Here is a 27,936-nt window from a genome sequence, read left to right as displayed (position 1 = left end):
AACTTTGGCTTCATTTTTTGTCCCTTGACTGCGATACTTTTTTAACTTACGTTGTAGCAATATTTTCGTCGAAATGTTGACATTCACCAAACAGCAAAGCACTTCATAAATCTCTCACTTTCAGAAAACACCAATAATTCTGTGACTTTTCAGCTTCTTTGAGGCCTTTTCAAAATCACTTGAACAAAATTTGGTTTTTAATATTTTTGTTTATTTTTCACAACACACTTTTACTTAGAATTCATGCAACATGTTGTTGTAACGTTATCGTATTGCGTAAAATTGCATATGCAATAATAATATCTAAGCAGAAGTTACGTTTTTTTGCTTTCTCTTAATCACTAACTTTACTGCTCTTCCCCTTAATTAGACAACACACGCGCGTATACTGGACCAACAACACCACTATGACACACGGCGACTAAATTCATACTGCTTAGTGAGCCTGGCGAACAAGCGCAACGGAGCAGCAGTGACGATGTCAGCCAGCAGCAGCGGTAGCGACCAACACAGCAACAGATGACGAAACTTTACGAAACGGAAAGAGGAGAAAGAAGCGGTAGGCTATACCGGCGGCAATAGCACGATCCTCATTCCTCTCAAAAAGGGAAATTAATGCAAGCACACAAGCTCACGAGTTCACCAAACACACACATTTATACGAATTGCCACGCAAGCAACAAGGCATATTCGTAAGCGCCAATGAGTGTCGAAGTCAAAAAGTCACTTCTGCTGTCTTGAATGCCAGCAAACAACTGCCTTTTGCCTTTTGTTGTTCTCCTTCGCAGCAGCGGCTGCGGCAGCGGCAGCGGCGCAGCTACAACGCCAGTAATCAATCCTACGCGTTTTCATTTCAACGCTGCCGCTCTCTCTCTACGCCTTCGTCCAGTCTTTCGAAATAGTAAAGCAGTTAAACAAATAAGTACGTAGCATACGGCTGACATAGCGACGCATAGACATCCTACAAAGCGTACACACCAACAACAGTAATATAAATAATAGCCAAGCAGAATCCCAATACGAAGCACAACAATAATTGCGTTAACATTTTAGCGTGTTGCTCTGCTTTTCCTGCTGTGTATGCGGACGAAGGAGAGGTGGCTGAGAAGTAACACGACGCTAGCTGAAGCGTGGCATTCCCTATGCTCTCCCAATTTTGTTGTGTATAGAGGGCTGTAGTGTTTTTACTTTATTTTCTCGCTCGCAATGTGAGAATCACCCAAGAGAAGGGTGGTATATACTAGAGAACTGAGAAGAGTGCAAGCCCAATCATTCTTATTAGTTTTTATACTATATGCTGTGCTTTGCTATTGCTATACCGCTAACGCTCTGCGCTCATTATCCCACTAGCTCTCTCTCAATTTTGCTGCATCTCTGTTTTACCCTTAATACCCTCCGTACCGTTAACTACTCAACAATATACACATTCGTTTGCACATGTGCATTTGTAGCTATCGCATTCTTTTAATGTGTTGTCATTATTTGTTTCTTTTTTAACCCCATTCGCATGCACTTGCCGCAGAGAACATATAATCTGGTTTATACATTCATATGTACACGTGTATGTACGTTCTCAGCTAACGTTACGCCTGAAAGCTCCGCATGAAGACCACAATTGAGTTTCGATTGCTAGCCAATCACTCTCGCTCCCGTATTTGTGTCTCTGATTTTTTGTAGAGTTTCTCATTTTGCCACACCATTCATAATTTAATTAAATTCTTCAGAAGGTAGGTGCGTTGTAAGCTGACCTTTCCTATACATTTTTTAACCTTTCTCTGACAATTTCACACATTAACTCTGCCGTTGTGTGAGTGTAATTTGTAAACGAAAAGCTCTTGAGCGAAAAGTCTCCATTTTACCTATCGCTTCACTTCTAGGATCATTTCTCCACGGCTTGCCTGAAGGTGCATATACATGTGTTCATTTTAATCTACATACTTATATAATATGTTTTATGTATGTATATAATAAGACTTATTACGAAGTGTAATGCTATTGTGGTAATTACTTTCGGGATTACTTGACAGGAAATGAAATGGACAAAATTCACCTTTCAATTTGATCACCGTAGTATATAATTTTTATCTATTTTCAATTGCAAAGTTGCTACTAATCATGCCAGGCAGGCAGCTGATGCCTGATATAACGAAACATCAAAGAAAGATGTGCGCCAAAATGTACACTCATCACATTTCAGTTCCTTCTTCGAAAAAAAAGCATTTTAATATTAAAAGTTGAAAAATATGGTTCGCTTTTGTAATAGAAGCAATGCGAAACGAAACGGACGTGGGAAAGGCAAATTAGTATTAAATTGTAGAAAGGTGGTCAAAATTACCGCTAAATAGCAGTTCAGAAAGTAATCCGAAACTTTGTAAACACAAGAATAATCATTACGAAGCCAAGATCTGAACGTCCTCCTAAGCTTACACAAGGAGAAGCTAAATGCCAGGATCTTCAACGACGGTTTCAGTAATTCAATGACCCCAAACATATGGCGGAAATTGTCAGGCTGTGGTTTCTTTACAACGTTCCCAAACAGCTTCAACAACTCCAAAATTATGCCGTTTGAAGCTTAAGTCGAATTAACTTCTCTATTACTTTCATAAAAAAATATATGTAGCTGTTGTTGTAATGATCTCAAAAATATGTTGAAAGAGTGCCTTGAATCTGGTTTGAATATAAATTCTCGTTTCCATTTGGTAGACCCATAATAACTTGGATTACTTCTATAGTAACTTAAATCACACATATGTACAAATGTACATATCTATGTGTGTAGATATGTACATAACTAAATTGTGATCGAAATTTACTCAGACGAAACTTGAAAGCTTCCATTCTCAGTCACATATTTAAATCTTTGAAGTAATTTTCTAATGCCCTCGCTTTTAAGGCTTGCTGCCTACATCAGTTTGTATTTTATTTTAGCTTCCCCACTTCCTTTTCTAATGGCCTTAAGAAATAGATACATATACACCTGTATAAACGTATATAAACGTCAACAAATAAAACGGTACACCAAAAAGCTAGTTGACTTATTGACGCTCAGCCTTTTGTGGCTCAAATGCGCTGGTGGATCACGAGAGCGCCAAAATTACTCTCTCCGCGGCGCTCATTGCTGCTGAGTATATAGTTTTGGCGGATAAACATCGCTTGCTTGGCGGGAGCGTGAGCATAGATATGTTTCTACTCTAAAGGTTGGACTATTATTGGGGCGCTTGTGTCTCATGTTATTGTAATCGTTTATTGAAATGTATTGAGTGTGTGTATGTTTGTGTTGCTTCAACTATTTATGAGGAAAAATTCCTTTACACGTAGGCAGCGATCAACAGGCGTATTTGAGCCAGAAAAAGCTCCGAATGAAGGCAAAGTATAAGCTGGAACATTCAAGTGCTCATTAATACACCTACATACATATGTACATATGTACGTGGAATATGTATCTGTGTGTGTTTGAGTGTAAGCATGTGGTTAGTCACAAGTATCTAATATCCGTCAGGTACTAATGACATTGTTGTTTTGAAGACATTTCTCACTTATAGTTGCTGCTTTTGCTATTGTCAGTCTTACATGGCCATCATACTACAATCATTACGGTTTTGGTTTACCTTTTCGCGCCGGCATACAGTTTTGGCATCTATTCGTCTATCTTTCGTCTATTGTATTCTGCATTCGCCGTAGACTGCAGAGTGCAAGGCACTCAAGGCAAACTTACACACTTGCAAGCACATGACATACATATATGTATGTACATATCCACATATGTATGTATGTATGTGGGAAAATATGTAAGTATGTAAATAGCTTTTCGTGGAGGATGAGTATCGTAAACAACGAGAGCCAGTCACACATACACGCATAAACAGACACATTTGCTGGATCGTGAAAGCTCGAGGATGACGAGGGCTATTGGAGCGGCATAGCCAGGCGTATTAGATGTTTGGAGTGTCATACACACCCCGTCATATACATAAAGAAGTACATGCACACGTGCACACACAGCATAGGCAAAGTCATGAGCTGATTCTTTCCTTCTATTCTCTAGCTTACGAGGGACAACAACGACGGCAACGATAAATTCGGACGATCGCCACGGTGCCTAGGAACTTTGTGACGGCAGCAACAGCAACAGCGACGGCGACTGAGACGAAACCAATGCGTTTGCCGACGACACAACTCAATTCGTTTGTCGCATTCGTTTAGCTTTCGTGGCTCCTCCCGCCCCCTGCTCGTTGCTTGCGCTAGTATTTGTTATGAATGTTGATAAAAACAGGCGTTCGTAGATATTTGTATGTATACTTGTGTATGCACATTAGTATTAGTCTAACCAACGGACGAGAGGAAGTAATTGAGAAGATGCAAGAGTGGAATGTGAGGCGAAAAACAGACTCGAAAAACAGCACGCAATAGGGCAAGGCAAACAGGCAGATCGGTAGATAGCTAGAGCTGGATTGCTAGATCGGCACAATGGTGTAACGTGGGCTGAGTGGTGAAGAGGCAGGCGGCATGCCAAACTAACAACTAGCCAGCCAGCTAGTCAACAAGGCAGGCAAGCAGGCTGGCGTGCGAGATTGCACAGGCTAGGCCGCCAGCACGGAATTCACGATACGACTCAGTGACTACGCGATTTAACGAGCGGAGAGTGTAATAGAGGCGCTCAAAGCAACAAAGTGGCGGCAACGGCAATAGCACCACCGCCAACAAAAATTATAGCAACAATTCACATACACAAATAAACATATAGTTGTATGCACTACCACTCACTACATGTATCCATACATATGTACATACAGCAGCGAGTGATGGCTGTAGCCGGTACCAGATCCCCAGCAGTACTTTGAGCTGGTGCAAGCGCTTACATGGATACGGTTGTAGGCCAGAGCAGTCCCCAGCAGTCAATCAGGCCGCTGTTGTAGTCAAAGTTTCCACATTAGTCCATATATATGTATGTATGTGTGGCGTGTGTACACGCTAAATATTGAATAATTTGCCTGGCGGGTATAAATTTTCGAATGCGCCTTGCTTTCCGTTTCAGAGATTGTCACGATCACTGGATGAGCGCGTGCGAGTGTGTATGTGTGCCTGTGATAATTAGAAAATAGTGATCTTTGTACATATGCATGTATGGCTGTGTGTAAGGGCGAAGGGGGTGCAAGGAAATATCCAACAAATATACACAGTGTATTATTTTTATAGAAAGAGGGAAGTGAATGCAGGAAGTGACGAAATAGAGTACTTTTACCGGTAATATGAAATAAGCAAAACTCGATTGCTTTGCTTGGAATTGAAAACAATTTAATTTATATTAAGCAATATCGAACTGAATTGGTTGTCGTGCGATCATTTGTGTCCATAACAATTCTAAAGGAAGTTAAAGAATAGTATAAGCTTAGAAAAGCGGTATTTGTGGATAGTAATGTATTAAAAGACTTAAATTTCTAATGATATCTCACTATAGTTGGAACTAACCTTCTAACATTCATACCAGGGATAATATTGAAAGGATGTTTGCAAAAATTGTAGCATTAATCACACTACTGTATATAATAAACTCATACGTATATTTGTTTAGGCAATTTTCGATCTTGTTGTGTTCGAATCTCACATCCAATATCCAACATCCGACATCTCCATTCAATCCATAAAAGCTTTTAAAAGCTTTTTTAGTTATGTATAAATATTTTGATTTTTTCTCCCAACAATATTTCTCTTTTTCCAAGAGATGACATCAGTAATTGAAGGACCCGCGACTAGGTCTTGAATAAGTTAGTATTGCCACTAATAACTTAGCTCTTCCTACATACATATTTACACACAAATGTCAAAGTGAATAACAAGATGACTTCATCTTAGATAATTTTCGTGTGTAAACGGATATTGGATGGCCACATTTGGATATAAATGTGACATGCAAACATACATACATATGTATACTCGTATATGTACATAAATGCATATATGTATATACATATGTTTGTGTGAATGAGGGTAAGTACATACAGACATTCATGTATGTATCCACGCTTATGAACAGGCACCTACATGTTTATACATATGTATGTATGTATATCTAAATATGTAACCATCTGTACGTAGGCGCACTGTAAGGCAAAGTTCGCTTGAGCAGCGCCTCGCTCCAGCCTTGTTTTCAATTAGTATCTATGTTCATTTCACGTATACAAATGCATACATACACACATACTTATGTATATACATACGTGTGTATGCATGTAAGCTGCTGTAGTTTTATGCCATATTCTATGCTTTATATGGTTAGGTGGGGCTAAAGGGTATCTACGCAACTGCCGAGGGTACAGCCCGCAGCACATAGCATCGCCTCGGTTCGCTGGACAGCTTCGCCTGTTTTTCTAACTGCTCTTAGGAAATCCACACACTCGCAACGCATTCATGTATACATAGTTGGAAATATTTTTCTAATTTCATTTCTATTTCTGGTATTGAACTATGGCTTTGGAGCTTTTTTCCATCATAACCGACGAGGTATCTGAACACATGTGTGTGTGTGCGCTTAGGTTGTGCGTGTTTGTGTGCTTGCATGGCTGGCGCTGCCAGGCTGGCGATGTGGCATTCGCTAGCTCAGCCAACAAAACATACATCTGTCCATATGTACATATGTATGTACTTAGAAAAAGGCATTAATAACAATAGCAAAACTTTGACGCTTTGAGCGTAGTCGTATCGACAACAAGGCTGGGTTCTGTTTTTTCGTTCAACCTGTTTGCTTCTTTTTGTATTCATACAAACATACATATGTATGTATGTAATATGTATCCATCCATATGTACAAACATACAACGTAGTCGTTTGTTGTTTTTATTGCGTTCTTCCTTCATGCTTTCTGCCTTCTGCAGTGAGCGAGGCATCTATTTCTAATATTTCTAGTATTTACTGACTTCCAGCGCTGCCGTTTTATGCCTGTTTATTTATAACTTTGTTTTAGCTTTTGATATACTATATTTCCAGGCTTTTCGTTAGGCAAGTCTTTACATTCTTCAATAAGTTTATAAGTATATAAAAATATTTTTATAAATGTGTGGAAAAAACTTGATAAGAGGAATCGTAAATGTTCCTTTGGTTCAATTATTCAACTATTTAACATAATAGTTTAATAAAACCTTTCTCGCTTTTCATTAATATAGAAGAGTCTTAGTAAAAATTAAATTTATGGCTGAAAAAAGGGTTTTAATTTGTTCCCTCTCCGTTCTTAAATCCTTTCTGTACATAATTTCAAAACATAACTTTGGAAACATAATTTCGAGGAACACGCGTTTAAAGTTTTAGTGACTGTATACCTGGTCTGGAGCGCGCAACTTTTCAAGGCTGTATCTCAGAAACTATTACACGATTCACTTGAGAATTTATAATAAATATAATAATTATTATAATTTTTTTTGCAGCCTTGAAACCCATGTAATCCATTAAGATCACCAGTGTATACAACATAATTCTTCTATAGATTACCTACATATGTATGTATATAAGCTAAAGATCGAATTTGACCCGGACTGGTACATTTAAGCCTTCACTAAATGTTTTGGCCCACGCAAAAAGACTTCTTCAACAACAACATAGCCGTGATTTGATTGAAAACACACAATTTTAAGCAAACTCGTTCTGCAATCTTATTTTCTATGGTAAATTTCGCCAGACAAATCTTTTGCGTATATATTGACATATGGAGACCAAACTTCACAGGAACTTAAATAAAAAACATAATAAATCTAGCAAAAACATCTTTATTAATTTGTTTTGCGCGCGCAATTTAAAGGGACCAGTCCGGGTCAAATTTGATCCTGAGTTTACATCCCCTATACGAATAAAGTATTTAGTGTCCAACAGCCTTAAAAGTCATTCCGAATTATTTACTAAAAAATGTCTATTAAATGTATTTATCCGAAATGAAATGAACTTTGCTCTAATTGAATTTTTCAATTGGAAAAGACAATTTAGAGCGCAACTATATATGGGGTTGTTATGCGCATGGTACATATCATATGTACATACCTATGTATGTATGTATCTGCTACACTCATTAGCACTCATGTGTGCTAAAAAGGCTTATCATGAAAACTTTCTCAACTATTATTTTGTTGAAGAAAATGTATAAGATTTTCCGAGACGTTAATGAAGTGCGCGCTAGGCAAGATATGTACATATGTATATGCTTAATTAAGGACAAACACACATACTTGTACATACATAGTACGTACTTCCTAAGTTTCGGCCTTACAGCGCAATCGCGTGTTGCCTGGTTTTGATTGGCACTGCTACTTATGTACATATGTAGGTACATATGTCTGTGAAGCTCAGTGTAGTTTGCGTATTACTTATATTTCCCATATTTCGCTGTTGCTTTATATCTTAAGGCTTTTTGGGGTGGTCGTTCTGATTTGCCGAATTACTTGGTTTCCTATTGGCTTGTTGATAAACGGTGGTTGGGAAGTGAAGTTTTTGGGTGAATACCTTTAAGGGTGTATTAAGAAAGTTGAATATAATTAATGCTTAGATGAGATATTTTATAAAATCATACGATAAATATGAATGGTACAGATTTACACCTACCAACTCTCTCAAGTCACTCATGTACATACTTATATTGCCTCTGAAAGCTTACACTCTTTAAAGAAATCCTCACTGAAGCAACATTAGAGCACCAAATAGAAAAATGATAGGGTCGGTCACTGGATAAATTTCACATTCATATATTGTCAACTATTGGATTTGGTGCAACTGAGTACTAGTTTGGAACTGCAGACATAGTACAAAATAAAGGAGCGTATTTCGGACAACAAACAGGCCTCATGTGTCGTCTACGTAATTTTAAAGACTATCTAAAAAGTAAATGAAAGAAAACATCCGACGTGTCACAGAAAGCTCATTTAAATAATTAAGATGAATTTAATCTCAACAACAATCAATTGTGGCTCCTTATAAAATTGGACTTGTGACTAATTTACATACATACATGAATTTAAATGCGATATATACATATGTATGTGTGTATGAATAAATGTATGTACATACAAATGTGTAAAATCATACATATACAATATTTTTATTTTTAAGCGATGACCTAGATCCGTGCAGACAACGGACGAACAACTAACACCGATCGACAATCCTCTAGCTGAGAACAACAAACAATGTAACGCATTCATATTTGCTTTTGAATGTACATACGCATCTCACAATCATCACATTCTGCGCCTACACCTTCTATATTTATACGCACGCATACCACGTCCACCAAGTTTATTTGAAATTCCTCTCGTCGGCACAGCTGTTCGCATTTACATTCACATTGTGACTTCCTCAGCGCACTATCGACATCATCCTGTTGAATGATACTCGAGTGAACGCTGAAATTCCGTATACATATGTATATAATATATCAGCAGTACATCCACACTTAACCACACACACCCTCGCGTACATACATACATATGTATATATGTATACACATTCATAAGTGCACATACTCAACTTAATGCTTCCTGCTCTTCAAACAATCGTCTGATGCAGAAACAGCGAACGCGGATCTTTATTGCATATCCAGTCACCCCACCCATTCTTTTTGTTTTTTTTTTGCTTCTCTCACTTAACTGTATCTTTATTGACTTGCCTTTCCTTCTTTTGGAACTGCTTGAGAAACCATGTGACCACTCGAGTGCACAGCACGAATAAGGAATTGCAAGCAATAAAGTGAACGACGATTACCAGGCGCGTTTGCCAACCGAGCGAGGATCGTGCCGAGAGAGAGTTACACAAGCTTTTCTCTTGACCGCCAATACCACCCATTTCGTTGATGGGGCGCAAATCCTCTCCCGTGTCACTTAAGGCATGTGAAAGTATGTGTTGTATATGTGTATGTACATATGTATGTATATCAAAAGTGAGTGTCTTTCTGTGATACACTCCTTCTGTTTCGCAGAGTGGGCGCAATATTTATTCTTTACTACCTTAGTTTTCCACTTAAATTTGAATATAAGCAAATACATTTTATAAAAATAACGGTACTGTTAAAAATACTTAAAGCGCTATAAATCAATAACTGAAAACGACAGAGACCTAATATAAAACCGGGTGATCCTCTTCAACAAATTTGAAAGTCGGCATATATGTATCTATGTGTGTACATTTATTCATACAATTCTGTAGAATTTCATTCCATAGTCCGTTGGCTTCTTTCTTGATAAGTTTGATGTGCCAGCAGTTCGCTATTTGCTCGTCTCATGCTTGCTCTCGCTGTTGCCTTGCAGCGAATACGAAAGTATGTATTTCCTGCGATCTCTTCGTAGAAATTCATCGCCATTTTCCCTCCATACGATGTCCTCCTTTTCGCACAATTCTCTATACTTATAGTGCTTATCACCATTACCTGCCCGCATAGCTATAATCGAAAAAGCAACAAACCTCCCCAATTTGCCTCCCACGCTCCTCTCTTTGCTTCATCATGCTCGCCACTTTCACCAGCATAAACACTTCGTCCTCTTCACCAGGCGGCGGTCGGCCTGTGGCAGTGCCTGTTTGCGCCTTCTCTTCGTTGAACATATACACATACACATATGTACATGTAGATATTTTGATGCCTTCATTGGGGCTTTTACTCTTTTTTCAATTTTTTTGTTTTGCCGCCCTCATTGTTGTTGTTATTTGCCTTTCTGTATAGTAGAAAATTTATTTCGAGGTGACTTTCCTGCATTCTCCTTGAACGCTATTTATTCATGAGTGTTGCGTGCATGTGCATACACATATATTTATGTATGCATAAGTAAGCATATGTGTATGTGTGCATGCATTTGTAGTTGTATAAATTTTCGTAGCATTCGCTAGCTGCTGGCATTCTTGTTGTCTTCTACATACTTACATTGTATGTATGTGTGTGCATGCTTTCAAAAGGCTGTTGTTATCGTCGCTCGAATACTTTGTTGTTTGTGGTTGTTGTTGTCCCTGCACTCGTGTGCTTTTTCCGCTTAGTCAATTTACATACAATTAGCTTATTGGTGCCGTGTGCAAAAAAGCGAATAGAAATCCTCTTTGGGAGGATTAATTGTGGGCAAGCAAATAAACGCTAGCGGTTGTTGTTGTTGCCTTTTTCGTTGGCTTTTTCCCTCTGCCTTGTTGCAGGGCGCGCATAGGTTGTGTTGTTTGTGTATACGACGAGCAAATTTGGTGAGAGTTTTACGTAAAGATAAGTATATGGATTCGACGTGTTCGACAATCATTGCTCTGCGAGTTACTATATTTGTATGTATGTACAAACATATATACATATAACCTTTGTTAGAGGATTAATCTAGATTTCTTTACTATTTATAGTGGGTTTAGGGTTTCAAAAAAAAAATAAAAATAAAATAAATTGCCACACCCAAGAACCTCTAAAAATGAACCAAAAAATTCGTATTCAATCTTTTAGTGAACCACGCCTTGGTCCCTCGAAAAGACCGCCAGAAAGGATTTAGTGACAAAAGACCATAGATTGAACTTGTGCGAGATAGCTGAGACAATATATATTCAAAAGATCGCGATGATCATACAGGGTTTGTCCTGAAAGTAAAAGGACTGATTTTCTTCCACCGCGAATGTACCTCGGAGCGTGTGCGCGCCGACTGCATTCGGTAGAGGGCGTTCCTAGCCCTCTATTCCATGAATTTGTTCCTCCTGGACAAACCGTCAACGCCAAGTTTTACGTGGAAGTCCTCAAGAGACTCAAACGAAGGGTTAATCGGGTCGACAAGACCTCGCAGCCGATTGGAAGTTGTACCACGACAACGCCCCGGCTCACACCGCCTTTCTTGTGAACAGCTACCTAACCAAGGACGGCATCCCAATGCTTCCTCAGCTGCTCTACAGCCCAAATGTGGCAAGCAGCATGCATCTCAGCTCTCAATGCTATTCCGGAGAGTGACTTCCATGGTGCCTTCTATGCTTGGAAATGGCGCTGGCAGCGTTGCACTGACGCAGAAGGAGCCTATTTTGAAGTTTCTAAAGAATTGTAACGATTGATGCAATACATTTTTTAAGTCGACTCAGTCCTATTACTTTCCGGATAAACCCTGTATACTGCAAGCAATACTGAACAAGGGAAAGCTGCCTGTACTCCGAGTTTTGCATTTGTCCATTACAGAAACCGGGGCGTCTGTGTGTCTACTTCACATCAGTATTTGACGCCTTGACCTGTGATTATACTGATGTACACTAGAGACTAAGTAAGAATCGAAAGTGGACTTGATCCAGCGATCCAGCTCCAAAGAAGGAGAAAACTGTCCTATCGTTTGGAATGATGACGGCCACTGTTTTTTGGAATTCACAAGATCGCACTAAAAATCGCTGCCTCGAAATGGGTTTTAGACCCATAGTCTCTTAGGCAAAGTTGTCCAGAATGATCAGTAGAGCATTTCCCGCATACGCGATTTAAAAAAAGAATCGACCCGCTTTATTTATACAAGTTATATGCATGTGCAAAAATTAGATATTTCTGTGCAATTATATTTCTGGTAGATAAGAACATTATGTATGTATATGTATGTACATATACCAATGTATGTAAACACTTGTGTTAAATAAAGTCACACTTATCTCAGCGCGCACATAACAGAACGTAATGACATTACATTCAGCCTTTTTCCTGTGCTGTGGCGGTCGCCTTTATCAGCGCATCCGACCATAGAATGGCCTACAACAGAGGGAATTTTGCATGCAACTATAGCACACACACATATACACATGTGCCTTGAGTCGGCAAGCACATTCATGCAAACATACGTTATTCTATAAGTTTGTAAATAGGAAGTGGCAATTTCCATTCTTGCTGCTTTTCTATGCCTTTTACGTGTCACTGCGCGCCGAACATACATACACATATGTACATATTTTTGCATATGCTTATTATAGAGTCACAAATACACCCACCCATATTGGCATTCCTACCAGCACGGTGGTCACGGCACACTCATTGAGACATTGAGCTTTGGCTGTTTGCACTATTCTCTGCCTTTTTGGCCTGTCGGCCTTTGCCGCTGACGGTTGAGCAGCCAGTCGTTTGTGTGCCTCACAAAACCATGCCACATGCCTTGACGCATACGTATGCAGCGCTAATTGAATTAAGTGCATCATCTTGTGGATGCCACACGATGGCGTCGGTGCGGTTGCCTGCGGAAGGCTTAAGTGCAAAAAGGCGTTTGCTGCAACCGTACATCCACATACAGTACATATTAACCAACATATGTACATATACACACATACATATGTACGATATACTTAAGAAGGAAGCCGCGAAGCTGTTGTTTCTATTGACTCAACTAGAAAATCCAATTCAGGTGCTTCCATATTGAACAGAAAAAAAACGAAGTGCAAAAACTGCACAAATCCTTATTGGCTCATGCGGCTATTAGGGTCATACGATTCTTCATGTATTTGTATGTGTGTGATTTAAAAATCAATAACCTGTGCAGAATACCGGAACTACATTTAGTTTCCAGCAGTAATCTGTTAAAGGTTCATTTACACCGAAAGCTCTTCCAGGAGTTATGTATGATGAAAGAATGGCTGCGCAACATGAAAATAATATATAATCATGACTCAGTAGCAAGAACGGTTCGATGAGTACTTAGCCTAGTCGATTACGCAATTCGGAGCACTTTCTGCTTCGCTTTTTGGCCGTCGATAAACAAGGATTAAATGGAGCAGTTCAGAGACTCGCTGTGCTGTGCATAACGGGAGCTTTAAGAACAACTCCAACGGCAATTCTTGAACTGGTAATAAACCTGCATGGCACTTTACATATAGAACCTTCGGGCTTAGCTCAATGGATAATGGCGGTTGGGTAAACACCGACTACATGACCCCACTTTTCAATTGGGAAAGAAGATTCAAAGTAAACACAGGAAAATAAGGCTGGCGTAAAGGTATGTTAGCTACGCGCAACATTCTATACTGATGGCTCGAAAATGGAGGATATCCAGAGTTAGGCATAAGGCAACCTTCAAGCTGCCGCACCACTGCAGTATTTTTAAGTTGAGGTGTTTGCTATTGCGAAAGCAGCGGAGCTGGCTTCTAATACACCTGCAGGCAACTCCAGAGTCAACATCTACGTAGACAGCCAATCAGCAATCAAAGCAGTAATCTCGTACCGCTTATCGGTCACAATCTTGATCTTGGAAAGCAGGCCGCTGTGGAAAGTTTTGCCAGAAGTAAGCAACTTCTCTTCTATTTCTACGATCTCGACAGAAGCATGGTAAAGAAAATCAAAACACGATGGAACGAGCTACCTGGGTGTAATACTGCAAAAATTATGTGCAAAACGGTAGATCGAGAGCACACAATATTCCTATTGGCACTCGATAGAAGAGACTGTACTGTTTAACCTAACCTAATCTAACCTAATTGAAGCAGTCGAATCAGATGATTTTACCAGGTGAACCTATTTTGAATAAGGCGAAAATCGACGACCGGAAGGTTGATGTTCGACTGCCTGGAGATGAGCTTGGCCCCATTTGGGAAAGGAGAAAATATTTTTATGCCATGACTGCACACATATTGGGTCATCCCGTCACCGTCGCCACGGCCAAATACTTAGGTGGCTTTAGGCGAACTTGTTTTGTTGACCTTCAGAAACGGTACTTTTCAGACAGGTTAAAGAGCTAGAAGAATCACATAGATGAATCTTTACTTTAATTCTTTTGTGTTTTTTTTTTGGCTATGATTTTATGATCCGTCTTCATAAGAAGAAAAAAAGTTCTGATAGCGTCCTAAAGAATTATGCTTAACCTTCATTGATTAAACTTTTAGATACCAAAAATAATTCGAATTTAGTGTACACTTATAACACAGATATTATAATATAAGCTCGCAAGCTATAGGTAACGGTGATAAATACATACATCGGTAATATTCAGTTATATGACTTTATATATTTTAAGGGAGACTCATCAGAATACTCCAGAAACTAATAAAAAGTCAAAGAAGGGGATTCCACTTCATGGATGCACAGCTTAGGCATACCAAATCTAAAGGTAAGTCTCTCAGCAGATTCCTAGCGGTAGAAAAGGTGGCAGTCAGCTGTTTGACTCATTCCATATGGATCAAAGAATTAAGACTTCAACGCTGATCTAAGCAAAGTTTTTTAAAAACATAAAATTTTTTCGCGAAACAAAATATGTACATATGTACATATATATATCTAAAGGTCACAAGAGTCAACATTTCCCATAAATTCTTTCTTACTCATGCGCTATATATAATACAAAATGAGTGCTCGCTAACACATTACCTCATACTGTTCTTTACATTCTTTTTTTGTATATAATTGCTAGTCCTTAACCCGCGTAATCAAATTGTGCCAATCTGTAACCATTCCGATTGTGGACGACGCACATATGTAATTTGCGGTTCTGCTTGCTGTCAACACTTGCGTGCGTTTGCGTATATGTGTGTAAAAACCCAACGCGCTTTCACCAGTTCTTCAAAAGCTGTCGACAGATCGTAGATGACAACAGCACACTTAAGGATTCCGCAATGGGGTAACGGGTAAAAGATAATTCTTTCGTCAAAAATCACACTGCAAGAATTATAATCACGACAAAGAAACAACAACAATGTATGTACATATGTACATAACAAAAACACAATCTACAAAAGGCCAAACTGTGCAAACATATACAAAAATAGCCCAACAACAAAGAAGTGAATGTATGTAAGAATTGTAAACAGGCAAGAAAATTAGTAGTAAGTACCGGTAGTGTAGAGCGCATGGAAGGCGACAAGGTGGCAACAACACACATGCATAAAAAGTGGAACGCACACAAAATGTGGAGACAACACGTCGCGCCGCTACATTGCTGAAGGCAGAAGCGTATGCGCTGCGCTGTTGTTGTGAAGAAATGAAGCAAAAAAGGTCACTGACCAACTTATATTTTGTTAAGAAAATGCGAGTAAGAGATAAAAGTAGAGAATGTTGACGACGTAGACGATGGCACGCACACTCCGTAAGAGTGTGTGGAAAGTTGACTGATTGCAAGAAAGGTGAGTTTTGCTGAGCGCGGGAGGAGGTACGCAAGTTAGGACGTTCGTTTAACAAGCAGGTAGGAATAAATAGTACGAAAAGCTCGATGGCGCAATACGCGGGAAGTATGACTTAAAGTAGAGGACGTGACGCTGCTGATAAGTGAGCGTAACATAAAATACAATTATTAAAAAAAAATATGTTTCCATCAACAAGTGACAACAGCGGCAGATAAATCGTCTGAGGTCTGTTTTCTCAATGTCTGGTTGGCAGCCATTTGTCAGTTAAGTTCTGGTTATACAAGGTTCTTTACCGTAAGAAGGAATCTTGGTAAAGTTAACCAGAACTTAGCTGATAGTTTACTTAATCAGACAATGAGAAAACGCCCCTAAATAAGTGACTAACTTATGGCTGACTGGATGAAATTTGCTGGAAAAGCAAAGGAAGATGTTGTATTTGAGAAAAAAACACGACTGCCAAATATCCAACGCAAAAAAAAAGAGAATGATGAATAAATATAGTGTGTTGAACTCACGCGCTATCAATGCATGAGCAGTAAACTGAGAGATTCGATAGGTTCGCATAATAATTTTTATCGCTATATAATTCTGAAGAACTCGCCGTCTTGGTATCGGGAAAAAAACAATTCAATTTATACTTTTTTCTGACCAAATTGCTGAATTTTTATCATTTTCCGCGACAGTAGACACAACAAATTGTCCACTTTAAAAATGGTTTTGTCTATGGCTATACCGAAGCTTTACGAGTTTTTTGCAGTGTTTCATTGCAAATATCGTAACTTAAGGATGTATTTATGTAGAAAAGTACATCAGAATCAAAGAAAGGTCATATCAGTGTTGGTTCAAGTCTGGTTACCTAGAAAAAAGTAGAATAAATCTCACACATTACAATTTAAAAATTTAAAGCTTGTTCTTCAAATTCAGATATCTTAAAAGGTTGTCCTCCCAAACTTCAAAAAATATTTAAAGGTAAGAGATTCCGATTGAATAATACTTTTATCGAATAGTTATACTATTATGTAAATTGCTTTTACTCACACATTCCATAGTCAAGTTTTGTGAATTACTTGTCTCTTTCACACATATTCAAGAATACTCCTCTCCGCCTTTCATAAATAATACCATCTCTATTGTTTTTGAAAAACCGTTTCTTGGTTTCATTTGAGCTTTCAATGTGTGTAGTAGGTATATGTATATGTATGTATGTACTTTTGTGCGTATGTAGATTTCTTAACAACTGATTATGTGTGTTGCACGCGCCAACGACAATGTGGCGCATGCGCAGAGGAGTTGTGTGTCTCGGTGAAGAAAGCGAGCTGCCGAACAGTTAACAGCTAGCAATTGGCCGGCTAGTTTGCTGACTGCTCATAAATATGAGTTTGCAAGTGTTTATGCGCATGCGTAAATACTGTAGTATTTGTGACTTCCCGTCTGCTTATCACGACCAGCAAAGTATGGCTATATACATACATATGTATGTGTACACACATACATATATGTATATTATATATTCACTTGACGGATAGCTCAATACACGCAGTTTACCAGTTTGCCAGTCTGTCCGTCAATCAGAAAGTCAGTAAAAGTTAAATCACAACTTTTCTTGAAATCATTGAGCCCAATGCCTGGCTAGTGGCCAATGACTATTGTAAATAATAATGAAAATTACCGCAAAGCCAAGGAATTTCGGCATTAAAATTTTGTTAATACCTTTCACTATGTACTGTTATGTGTTTATGCATTTCGGATTGAAAGTGTAGCAAATGTACGAGTCATCTTATGGTGATACGAGTATGTAGATATGTACATATGTACATAAGTACGTTATCAGTTTTTCAATAAGAGCGTTTTTTTTTTAAATAAAACATAAACGGTGTAGGATATCAATGAAATTCTTTACTGCCGTGAAAGTACTTTCGATTCCATTATGTATGGAACTCGATTTCTTTATCATGACCACCACGGATACGCTTCCAAAAGTCCAGACATTGAACCTAATTTTCGATGATTTTCAAGCATAAATCGGCCGATTTTACTTCAATTTCACGTTCGATATTCGTACAAAGTTCATCAATCGTCGATGGCTTGTTGACATAGACTACAGACTAGACGTAACCTCATAGGAAATATTCTAACGGCGTCAAATCGCACGACCGAGGCGACCAATTGACTGGGCCATTTCGTGAGATAACACGTTCACCAAACTTGGTTTTCAATACATCAGTGAATGTAACTGTGTGGATTGTGGTGCCGTACTGTGGGAACCACATATTGTCCGAGTCCATACCATCCAATGCGCGCCAAAAATATTCGGTTATTATTGAGCGGTGGCGATTCCCATTCACAGTAACGTGTCGGTCTAGATCATCACAGAAGAAGTACGGCCCAATGACGCCGCTGGCCCATAAACCACACCAAACCGTAATTTTTTCGGCATACAAAAGTGACTAAAGAAGTACGTGTGGATTGCTGCCCGACTAATAATGCATATTTTGCTTATTGACGAAGCCTTTCAACTACAAATGAGCCTCATAGCTGAAGATGATTTTTCAATGAAAATGCGGATCATTTTCAAGTTGTTGCTCCGTCCAATTCACGAACATAAGGCACGAACATAAGTTCGATCCTGGTGGTCAAGCGGCTTCAGTTCTTTCGTCAATTTGGTTTTGAAAGGATTTAGGCCAAGATCTTTTAGCAAAATTCGCCACAACGACGTCACAGAGATGCTCAAGACTGATTTGGATCCTTCTAGCTAGCTAGCGGCAGCAATACTCTCGACACTACGGGCACTTCTTTGTCTCACTGGCACGGGAACATTTTGTACTGTGCCTGTGGATTCAAATTTTTCCACCATCCTCTGGCAGGACTTTTATGACGACCATAAATTAAACATAGCGCTCCCAAAGTTGCGGCCATTGACTCCGAATTTCGGTAGTAAATATTAATAATTTCGACTCGTTGTTGGATCGTATATCTTCCATGATGAAATGCCAAACCTTACTGAACAGAAATTTTAAATTTTTGGTCTATTTTTTTTAGTGTCCCTATTGAAAAACCGGGGGTATATTTACATATATGATAAAGATATGGTGAATATTTAAATAGCTTCAGTAAATCATAAAAATAGGATGTAAATTTTCATGCTTTGAAAAGGTAAATAACTAAAAAAATTGTCTTAAAACTGCATTAATTTAAGTTTATTCTTAACCGTTTATGTCGCTTTTAAGAACTAAAGATTGGTCGGTTTTTTAATAACGTATGCTGAGCCGAGTTCGCATCGTTGGTCCAGCCTCCTATACTGTTAATGGGTTTATTCGATAATCCAGTATAGCATACGAAGTTTTCGTCGTTTTTTCTAAAAATCTGCTATGCAATTACTCATTCACAAAAATGTTTATTTTCTTTTCTCTTATTGTTTTCTTGCTTTTCAGTTGTCATTCAGTAATTTGCATTGGATTTCATTTAAGTTTGGTTTTGTCAACAAAAAAGGTAGGCATAAATAATTGTTTATTTCTCACTCACAGTTATAACGTTGCTATTTAGTATAGAAGTATGCTTGAATAAAAATCTTAACTAATATCTAATACGAAGATATTTTCAAGAGGCACACAGCGAAGAGCGTGAATGAATTATAATTGCTATTGGCGCGCTCAGTTCTCTTGTCGTCCACTTTTATTAATACTATATGTAAATGGCTTCCGCACATGCCTGATTGTTTTGAAAGCACATAACTACATATGTATATATGTATGTATGTATGTGTATATTTGCAATTTCACTCATACTTTTCTCCTAGCAATTAGTGCAAGTGCTAATGTGTTTATGCTCATGATCGCTCTTCACCAAGTGAGCAAAGCGATCGACTCTGTTTATCGATTTTTAACCACATTTACTTAAGAGCACAAGGCACAAACGTGTGAGCAGTATTACCGTTATGCGAGGCTTCTAAGCAAGCTATCTTCAAGATAAAAGTATTTGATGGTTTGAGGTTGTCGTGCGGTTCTCGAATTCGATGACGTAATCGATGAGTGAAGATAGCGGGTAGCCTTCCGCTGCTATTATCTGGCATAAGGTTAGGCTATTCATTAGTTATAGAGTACAAGTAGTTAAAATTTTTTTTAACGTCTTCGTAACAGTGGGTTCTAAGGCTTATATGTATAGTTGCAACATATTAGAAACTATTAGATAAAAAATAGTTATATGTATGTACATATGTGTACTATGTGGAAAAATTCCAAGAATAGAGATTCAGAGGAGATTAAATTAAATGTATTTTGAGCGGAGTTGCAATTTAATTGCAAGTTTTGAGTAAACAATAAAATTGATAAGATAACTAACAGAAATACATACATAAGTCTATGCAAAATTTAAAAAGGTCGGTTAGAAAGTATAACAATTGATGATATTTTTGACACATTTTTCTTTTTTCTAAATCTGGATTCATGTTTAAATTTAATTGAATCTGGCAATACTTCGTGGCAAATTGAAGCCTAAAAATACGCGCCATAACAACAAAAAATTAAAAAGGCTATAAGAAAAATGCAAATTTTATCTAACAACACTATTTTGTTTTCGTATTTTTGCAATCATAAGTTAAGCAAGTTGGCCACTAAACCAGTTTGTAATTATTAATTATTATTTGTCGTGTTTGTTTCCGATTTTTTTTTTGTTAAGTGTTTTATTTGTTGCGAACTCTACGCAGCGCGATGAGAAGTGGGTTAAACGTGGAACAATAAGAAAATAAATTGTTTTAAGAAAATGCAACTAAAGCAAAAACTAAAAGAATACTTAGTCGGCGATTTATATTTTTAACCGGATTGCAAATTATTGTTTTAATATGTCAGTGATTTTATGAACCTTTTTCGCAACAGGTGGCAAAGTCATTTTTTCTGTGTAAAGAAAAAATACACAAAAAAAGCGAAAATTTACGGAAGCGACTTCGTTTGTGAAAAATGTTGATCTTTATTTTAATTTTGTTCTTACAGACGAGTTCTTGTCTTGTTGTAATATACGTACATATTATATAGTCACAAAAGTATTGAGGATTGATCATATGCATAAAATAACTTGATTTTGTAAATTAGGGCTTAGTTTGTCGTAATCGACTCAACTCGTCAGGATGATAGAGTCTCCGACGCTTATTTTATTTAATAAGACTTCATACGAAACTTAATATATGTAGGGTAAAAGTGTATAAAGATTCAGAGCGGACTTTATGGATGGATGTTTGTTAAATAATCTTGAAATTTGTCTTAATTCCCCGGACTTTATATACCCGCTTTTAAAAGGGTGCGCATATCCTCAATGTCTATGCTTTTATCCACCGTATGTTCTTTACGTCTGTCGTATTAAAATTATGCTTCGAAAGTCTATATTGAGCTCGCCCAGGAAATCTATAGACCCTTATTCTTCAAAATACATACATATGTACATACATAAGTGTGCAAACTAACAATATTTAGCTAAATATGTACATATATACTAGGCAAAAAGAAGCGCATTTGAATGAGCCAGACTTCATTGAGCTCTCACACTGAACACAGCTCCCAATCTATGCATCTCAAACGTCAGCAGCGAATTTATCTGTTTTTCAAAGCGTAGACAAACCAGATGTGGCTTCATTTTCCGCATAACGATGCAATCCGATACACAGACACCTTACATGTCTATGTACATATGTATACATAAGTATTAACACTACGATCGAGAGCTTTTGGAAGACAACTATTGTCCAACACAGCCTGGGTTAGATAAGATCCAGCAGCTTGCAAGCGGCGACAAGGCGACGCAATGTCGTGCAAGCTGTTTGTGGGCGAGATTTCATTCGTCATGCTGAAATACATTTGTACATACATGTATGTAATACGTATGTATGTATGTACATACATACAGATGGATTTTTCAATATTTTATTATATATGTAACTATGTATATATCGGTTTTATTATCTATGTCTTTGTATGTACGAGCGTGTTGTCGTTGTGCCTGTTTTGCGTTGCATTTGTGTTATTGTTGTTGTTATTGTTGTTGTTATTATTTCTGTTATGCTTCAACGATGATTTTCAATTGTCTCCACCCTCTGTTCTTGGGGTTAAACTTTATGAACAGCCGCTAAAGCGCACCCATCAAACGACCAAAACAGAATTGTGAAATTTAGAAAAAGGCATAAAAGTGCACAAACTTAGTTCTTATTTGATATGTTGTTGATAGATGCAATTGCGGCTTTCTTTGGCGCTGTAACCTTACACAGATGTTGCCACTATTGCCTATTCTTGATTGTCACAATGGTGATGCTCTGTTGACAGTAGTAACCCTAGTAATAATGACATAAAGTATTATTATTTGTTGCCTTTGATGTCGGAAGGCATATGCCAATGTCATAGAACCTAGTTTTTTAAGATTTAGGTTAAGCAAGATTTTTCTTAGTTCTAATGCGTTTTAAAAGAGAAACAGGCTACTCTACGAGTAGTAGGATGGGGGAAGACGGTCGGCAACCGACGTGGGTAGAACCTTCATACGCGGTGTAATCGCCAGCATTAGCAAAGGAACCTCTGGTAGACTCATGAAGGGTTCTACAAGGGGTAGAAGAAGAAGGACAGCGACAGCTGGCAAGCTGAAGGTAGACCGCCGCTTGACAGCCAAAATGGGGCAACGAATGCTGGTCAGGTGTCTGAGCAGCATGCTAATATACTCGAGTGGGCCAGAAGGGTGCTGAGAGCGAAGACTTTAGAGCAAGACCGGACGTAACCGGAACTAAGCCCGTGGTCAAGCGACAAAGGTCGCATGAGTGGAATGCCACCATCTGCGAACGGAGGCTGCGCCAACCTTTAGCAAAATTGTTAAAAACGCTGGCTCAATAGAGCTAGGCGTGTTCAACCGCAGCAGGGCGGATGGTGCCATTTCCAGCGATAAATGGAAGAGTGTGGCGGCGGCTATCTCCTCAGTTTTTCTAAAGGTAGTTAGAGGAAACCCTGGGCCACCTCGAAGGCGTGAGAGTACTGGATAGCACCATGGGCTTCCAACGTTCATTAGGTGTGCCAATGAGCCATCGGCTGTCCTAAGGCGAGGTTTAAAAGGGAGCCAGGTTAGAAGCTGTGGACAAAGCGGACCTTCCGTTTCACCTCGCGTTTGGCTGTCAACTGAATCTTCATTTTTCTCTCCGAGTGAGATTGAGTAAATCTTCAGATACTCCAACCCGTTACAAACCACGCATGACTGGAGGGTAATAAGGCTGGAGAGAACCGAGGAACCATATCGGCAAGTGCTGATTCTGTTAAATGCACAGTCCGTCGGTGTTCTCAGCAAAACCAAAGGAGCCATAAGCTATGGGTTCGAAAGGGTTGTCCTCAGGATACTCTCGACGGTTCCTCAGATGTCGGACGACTATAGCATATATCTGATATAAAAACTGAACGATCGGAATCAATTTCTTGTAAGTAAAACTTTTTTTGGACAAGATATCTTCAGAAAATTTAGCACAGAGTGTTGCCCAAGGCAACGCTACAATCTCCAAACAATGTGTTTAGATCGGGCCATTAAAACTGATCGATTAAAAGTTAGCTAAAGATAGTTTTTTAATAAAATGTCATACATTCAAGTCCACAATTTAACTGACAAGATTAAAAGAGGCTCAATTAAAGTTTTGGATATTCGTAAAAATAGTAGTGTCTGATTGAACAAGGCTGTAAAAATTATTATTGTATATAATTTTTCCGAAAATCTCTCGTGATTAGTTAACATTTTTTAAAATTATTATAATTTATGTATATATGTATATACTTATGTATATTTATTATAATTTATAAAAAAATTTTGTTTTATAACATTGTTTTTCAATTTTTCTTACCTTGTTACGGATATTATAATTGCACTCAGTCCTGTCAGAGGTGAAGAAGTTTTTAGCATATGGCATGAATTTTGAAACGTATGTATGTAATTTAATTGTGTTCCAAGCTTTCTATTTTTCCAATTTTTGTAATAGCGCCTTTTGGTTATATTATTTCATTATTTTTGAAAAGTACCAAATAGTTTCCTTTAAGTTAGTTTTTTAAACTTTTTGTTTTGCAAATATTAAGTAAATTTATCTTATGATTTATTTAAACTTTTCTCCATTAAAAAAAAACTGCTTGTGAAATAAATACAGTTAGTTCTATTACAATTCTTGTCTAGTATTTTAGTGACTTAATTTCTATGGCTTGTACACAACAATTACACATGCATGTAAATTTCATTACAGTTTCTTTCCAATGCGTTACGGAATCTTATTTTTTACGGGCTAAACGCTAATTTGTGTGTTGTTCTTTTTCATAACTTATTTAATTGCACGACCGGCGCTCATTTAACTCGGAATAAATTTTATTTGCACATAGCTCAAAGTACATAAGTATATACAATAATACCTTTGTATTTGTATTTAATTTCTCAGTTTCCTTCACGTTTTTACACTTATTCACAGTTTTTTTCCAAGCGGTAACACTTAATTTTATCAAATTATTTGCTGTTTGTTTTTTTTTGTATGGGGTATACGTGGACGATTCGCTCTTAATTTAACAACACAAAACTTGTAATAAATATGCAAATAAATGTTTTAAAAAGCATCCTTAAGCAAAACAACTTAAGCATAAAATGAAACGGAAGAATCAAAGCTTGTAGCTTTCGAAACAGTCAAGAGAATAGAAACCACCGCAGCACAACCGTGAAACAGTACTGACAACTAGCTGAGGATACGAGTGAATCCGTACCAATCGGGGCGCACTTGGCTGATGAATGTGTGTCCCTGCCACCGCAGTGGTCGGTTGCTGCTGCAGCGACGATTTCGAATTGTGCCGGTAGTGAGCGCCTAGCGAGTCTTGGTTGGACACCTTGGTTTGCCGATTTTCTTTATTGGCTTTCGTGTTGGTGCTTGTTGCAATGTGTGTGTGTGTGTGGTGTTTGTTTGTTTGCTCGGGTAACTGGCATATGACTAGCTACACTCTTACTAACGCTGTTAATTGGCTGATGGAGTCCCCGGTCGGTCAGAGACGCTGCCCACTGCGATTACAACAACCACATCTATTGTTGGCATCTATATTTGTGAAGTTCGTAGGTAAGTGGAAAATGTGTAGGTGAATGTACCACAACACTATCCTATAACTGTGTTGTAACTTTTGGTTTGAGTAAAGAACCGTAGTGAAGGGACACACTCACGGATACATTTGCACAGCAGATTACACAACACGTGTTGAAGGAAAATTACAAAATATACATATACAGCCGTTCTTTAAGTTGTTGGTCTTTTTCATAAACAATTATCACTTTTATATTATTACTTTTTATATTATTTTTATTTTAATACTTCACTTTGTATGTATGAATATTTACACTAAATTATTCAACAATACAATTCAGTCCTTTTTGGTTAGTAATTAATAAATATATTTGTTATTGTACTGCTGGATGTTTTGCCATGGGCGTTGGACGGATAAGAATGGGCTCGCGGCAAACACACACGGATGGTAGTGATTGCTTGCTTGGGGTTGCGACACGAATATGGATGGATAAATGGATCGCAGTGAAATGTAATGCAGTGCAGCACGAGTATGCTGCCACTACATGTCGGCGACATTAATACGACAACGTCGACGACACCGCTGACGCGCACGAATCGCATGTGAGCACAAGTGGGAGCGTTATTCAGTGGGAGCTTTACATTTCGCACAGACAATTCGCACACATTAGCCCCACTTGCTTTATTGTTACTTCTGTATATATGTATGTAGCTTGGAGAATGTAAAGAGAGAGAGAGAGAGAGGAAGAGTTACAGTGTTCTAAGGCACTGAAAAGTGGAACTAAGGTACGGATATTAAGAACTATTGGAAAATTTCGAATTTAAGAAAGTTCAATATGAAAATTCTGGGTTGGTAATGATTCGTCTTGCTCGGCAAACAAACAAAATGTTTAAATATGAAAAATTCCGACAGCGGAAATATCTCGAATCATATTTCGGGTAAAAAAAAAGCGGCGAAAAGATTCTAGAACTGAATTATCCGCATTCATCTATGAGCCATGATGAAATTTCGTATTTCGAGAAGGGCAATGCAATGGTGACCGATGTAGATTGGTCTATTAAGTGTCCAATAACGTTAAAAGTGATGATCAATTTTGACTTTAATGACTAAAAAGGGTATATAACACACTTTGGGCATATGTATTTACGAAAGAATATTAATGAATAATAAAATAGTACCCATATAGGAACCACCGTATTACAAATTTTCATTTCGTTTAAGAAGAAGGTTGAAAGATTGTGAAATTTAACCAATGTATGTATGTACATATATGTATGCCTGCAAGTGTTCATAATCTCTCTCACCTGTGCTCTTACTCGCAAACTACTATACTCTCAGAGCTAACATGGAAGCGATGCTCAACTTGACACTTTGACAACAAGTATAAACATTGTTGTTGTTAAATTTAATTCATATTTTTGTCTTTTTCGCTTCGAATGCAATAAGTAATTGCAGAAACCAAACTTCTTACTTACAAAATATATACATACATTTATACATTGTACTGACTGCTCTTGCTAAAGTTTTTGTAAGAATTCTAAAAGATTTCGTAACCACTTCGTTTGGGCTCCATTGATTCACATACCGCACGCTGACAGTTGACAAAGTTAAAAGTAGCAAAGTGCAGCGGAAGGCATGCATTCGGCTTCCATTCCGCTTGAGCAAAACTTCACCAACACTTAGCCAAATACTCGTGCGCTCGCTGCTCCAATGAAATGCAATTAAATTTGCCGCCTCAGCGTTTAGCGCTCAGCTCAGCGCTGCTCGGTTCGCCTCAATACGAACAAGGCTAAAACAGCGCCGGCAGCGTTAATGGCAAATGCATGGGGTTTGCTCGATTGGGGTGCGTTGCGAAATATGGCAATAATGCAATGGTATTGCCGCGATCGTTATTCCTCGCTAACATTGTTGTTGTGACGAATGTTGGCAGAGCTGCCGCCGTCAGTGTCCTCGTTTGACTTCAGCTACCTCAGCGTTTTTGCCGCTGGAAAAATTGACTGTCCAAAGTGCCGAAATGGCGAGTTCTGCTTTGGTTGCATAAAGGTGCGCATGTATGTACATATGTATATACGTATGTATGCATGCATGTGTGTATGCAACAGGTTAAAATTGCAGCAACAGCGTCGAAGAGTTGGTTTCTCCTGATTGCAATTCTTTTGATTTGAGTTAATTTAGTTGTTTTTTTCTTGCATTTTTTGTTGAGCTCTGTAGCTTTGTGGTGTATTGCGTAAGGGCGGCAATCGTAATTCTCTTCACTCAATGTTGTTGTTGGGATTTTTTTCCTTTCGAATGAGTCCAAGAAATTATCAAGCAGAATGTGGTTGCAATGCAAGAAGGGTAATCTCGGGTTACATAGAAGGGTAAATGATCCAAAGGTCATACGTTAGTCCATAGAGTATAGGATTTGAAGTTTATTATATGAGTAGAAACTTCTTCGAAAATGTACTTAATATAGTGAAATATTTTGTTAGGTAATCGAGTGTGCTATGTGTTATAGTGGGATTTAATATATCGGATTTTTGGACAATGTAAGATAAATGTCGTTGCTAGCATTGTGGGGAATCTACTATTCGAAATTCAGCAGTTGAGTTGTAGCTTAGAGAATTCAAGGTTCTTTGAGTACTTACGCCATCCCATTCGAGGCTGTCATGTCAGAAATCAATTATGCTCTAGGGATTATGATGAGTTTAGACGTGTGCGTCAACCAAGAAAATTAAGAACAGTCTCTTGAAAAACACGTGCTAAGGGCAGTAACACCGTAATAAAACGGTAAAGATCTAAAATTCCATAGTTCTCGATAAAAATTGAGACTTTTTTCGAAACAATTTGTTGATTTTCCGAAGTA

At 38.2% G+C, this 27,936-nt stretch overlaps 1 protein-coding gene across 3 annotated transcripts in view; it reads right to left on the bottom strand.

Annotated features, from left to right (window-relative positions):
- Nucleotides 1–25,663, bottom strand: part of LOC120768024 (protein tramtrack, beta isoform) — a 46,519-nt gene extending 20,856 nt beyond the window's left edge. Inside the window, exons 1-2 of one of the 3 annotated variants that reach the window (XM_040094508.1) lie at nt 25,474–25,663; nt 23,891–24,096 (exon numbers count right to left, since the gene is read on the bottom strand). The gene's annotated coding sequence lies outside the window, so the exon portion shown is untranslated. Of the gene's footprint in view, nt 1–50; nt 680–23,890; nt 24,097–25,473 lie in introns of those variants that run through there. The other 2 variants (XM_040094499.1, XM_040094527.1) reach the window with 2 other exon arrangements.
- Nucleotides 25,664–27,936: the final 2,273 nt, after the last annotated feature.

Source organism: Bactrocera tryoni, chromosome 1 (genome assembly GCF_016617805.1).
Source record: "Bactrocera tryoni isolate S06 chromosome 1, CSIRO_BtryS06_freeze2, whole genome shotgun sequence".
NCBI classification, from domain to species: Eukaryota; Metazoa; Arthropoda; class Insecta; order Diptera; family Tephritidae; genus Bactrocera; species Bactrocera tryoni.
The sequence above is the reverse complement of the archived record's forward strand: the minus strand, read 5'-3'. Positions and strand labels throughout refer to the sequence as shown.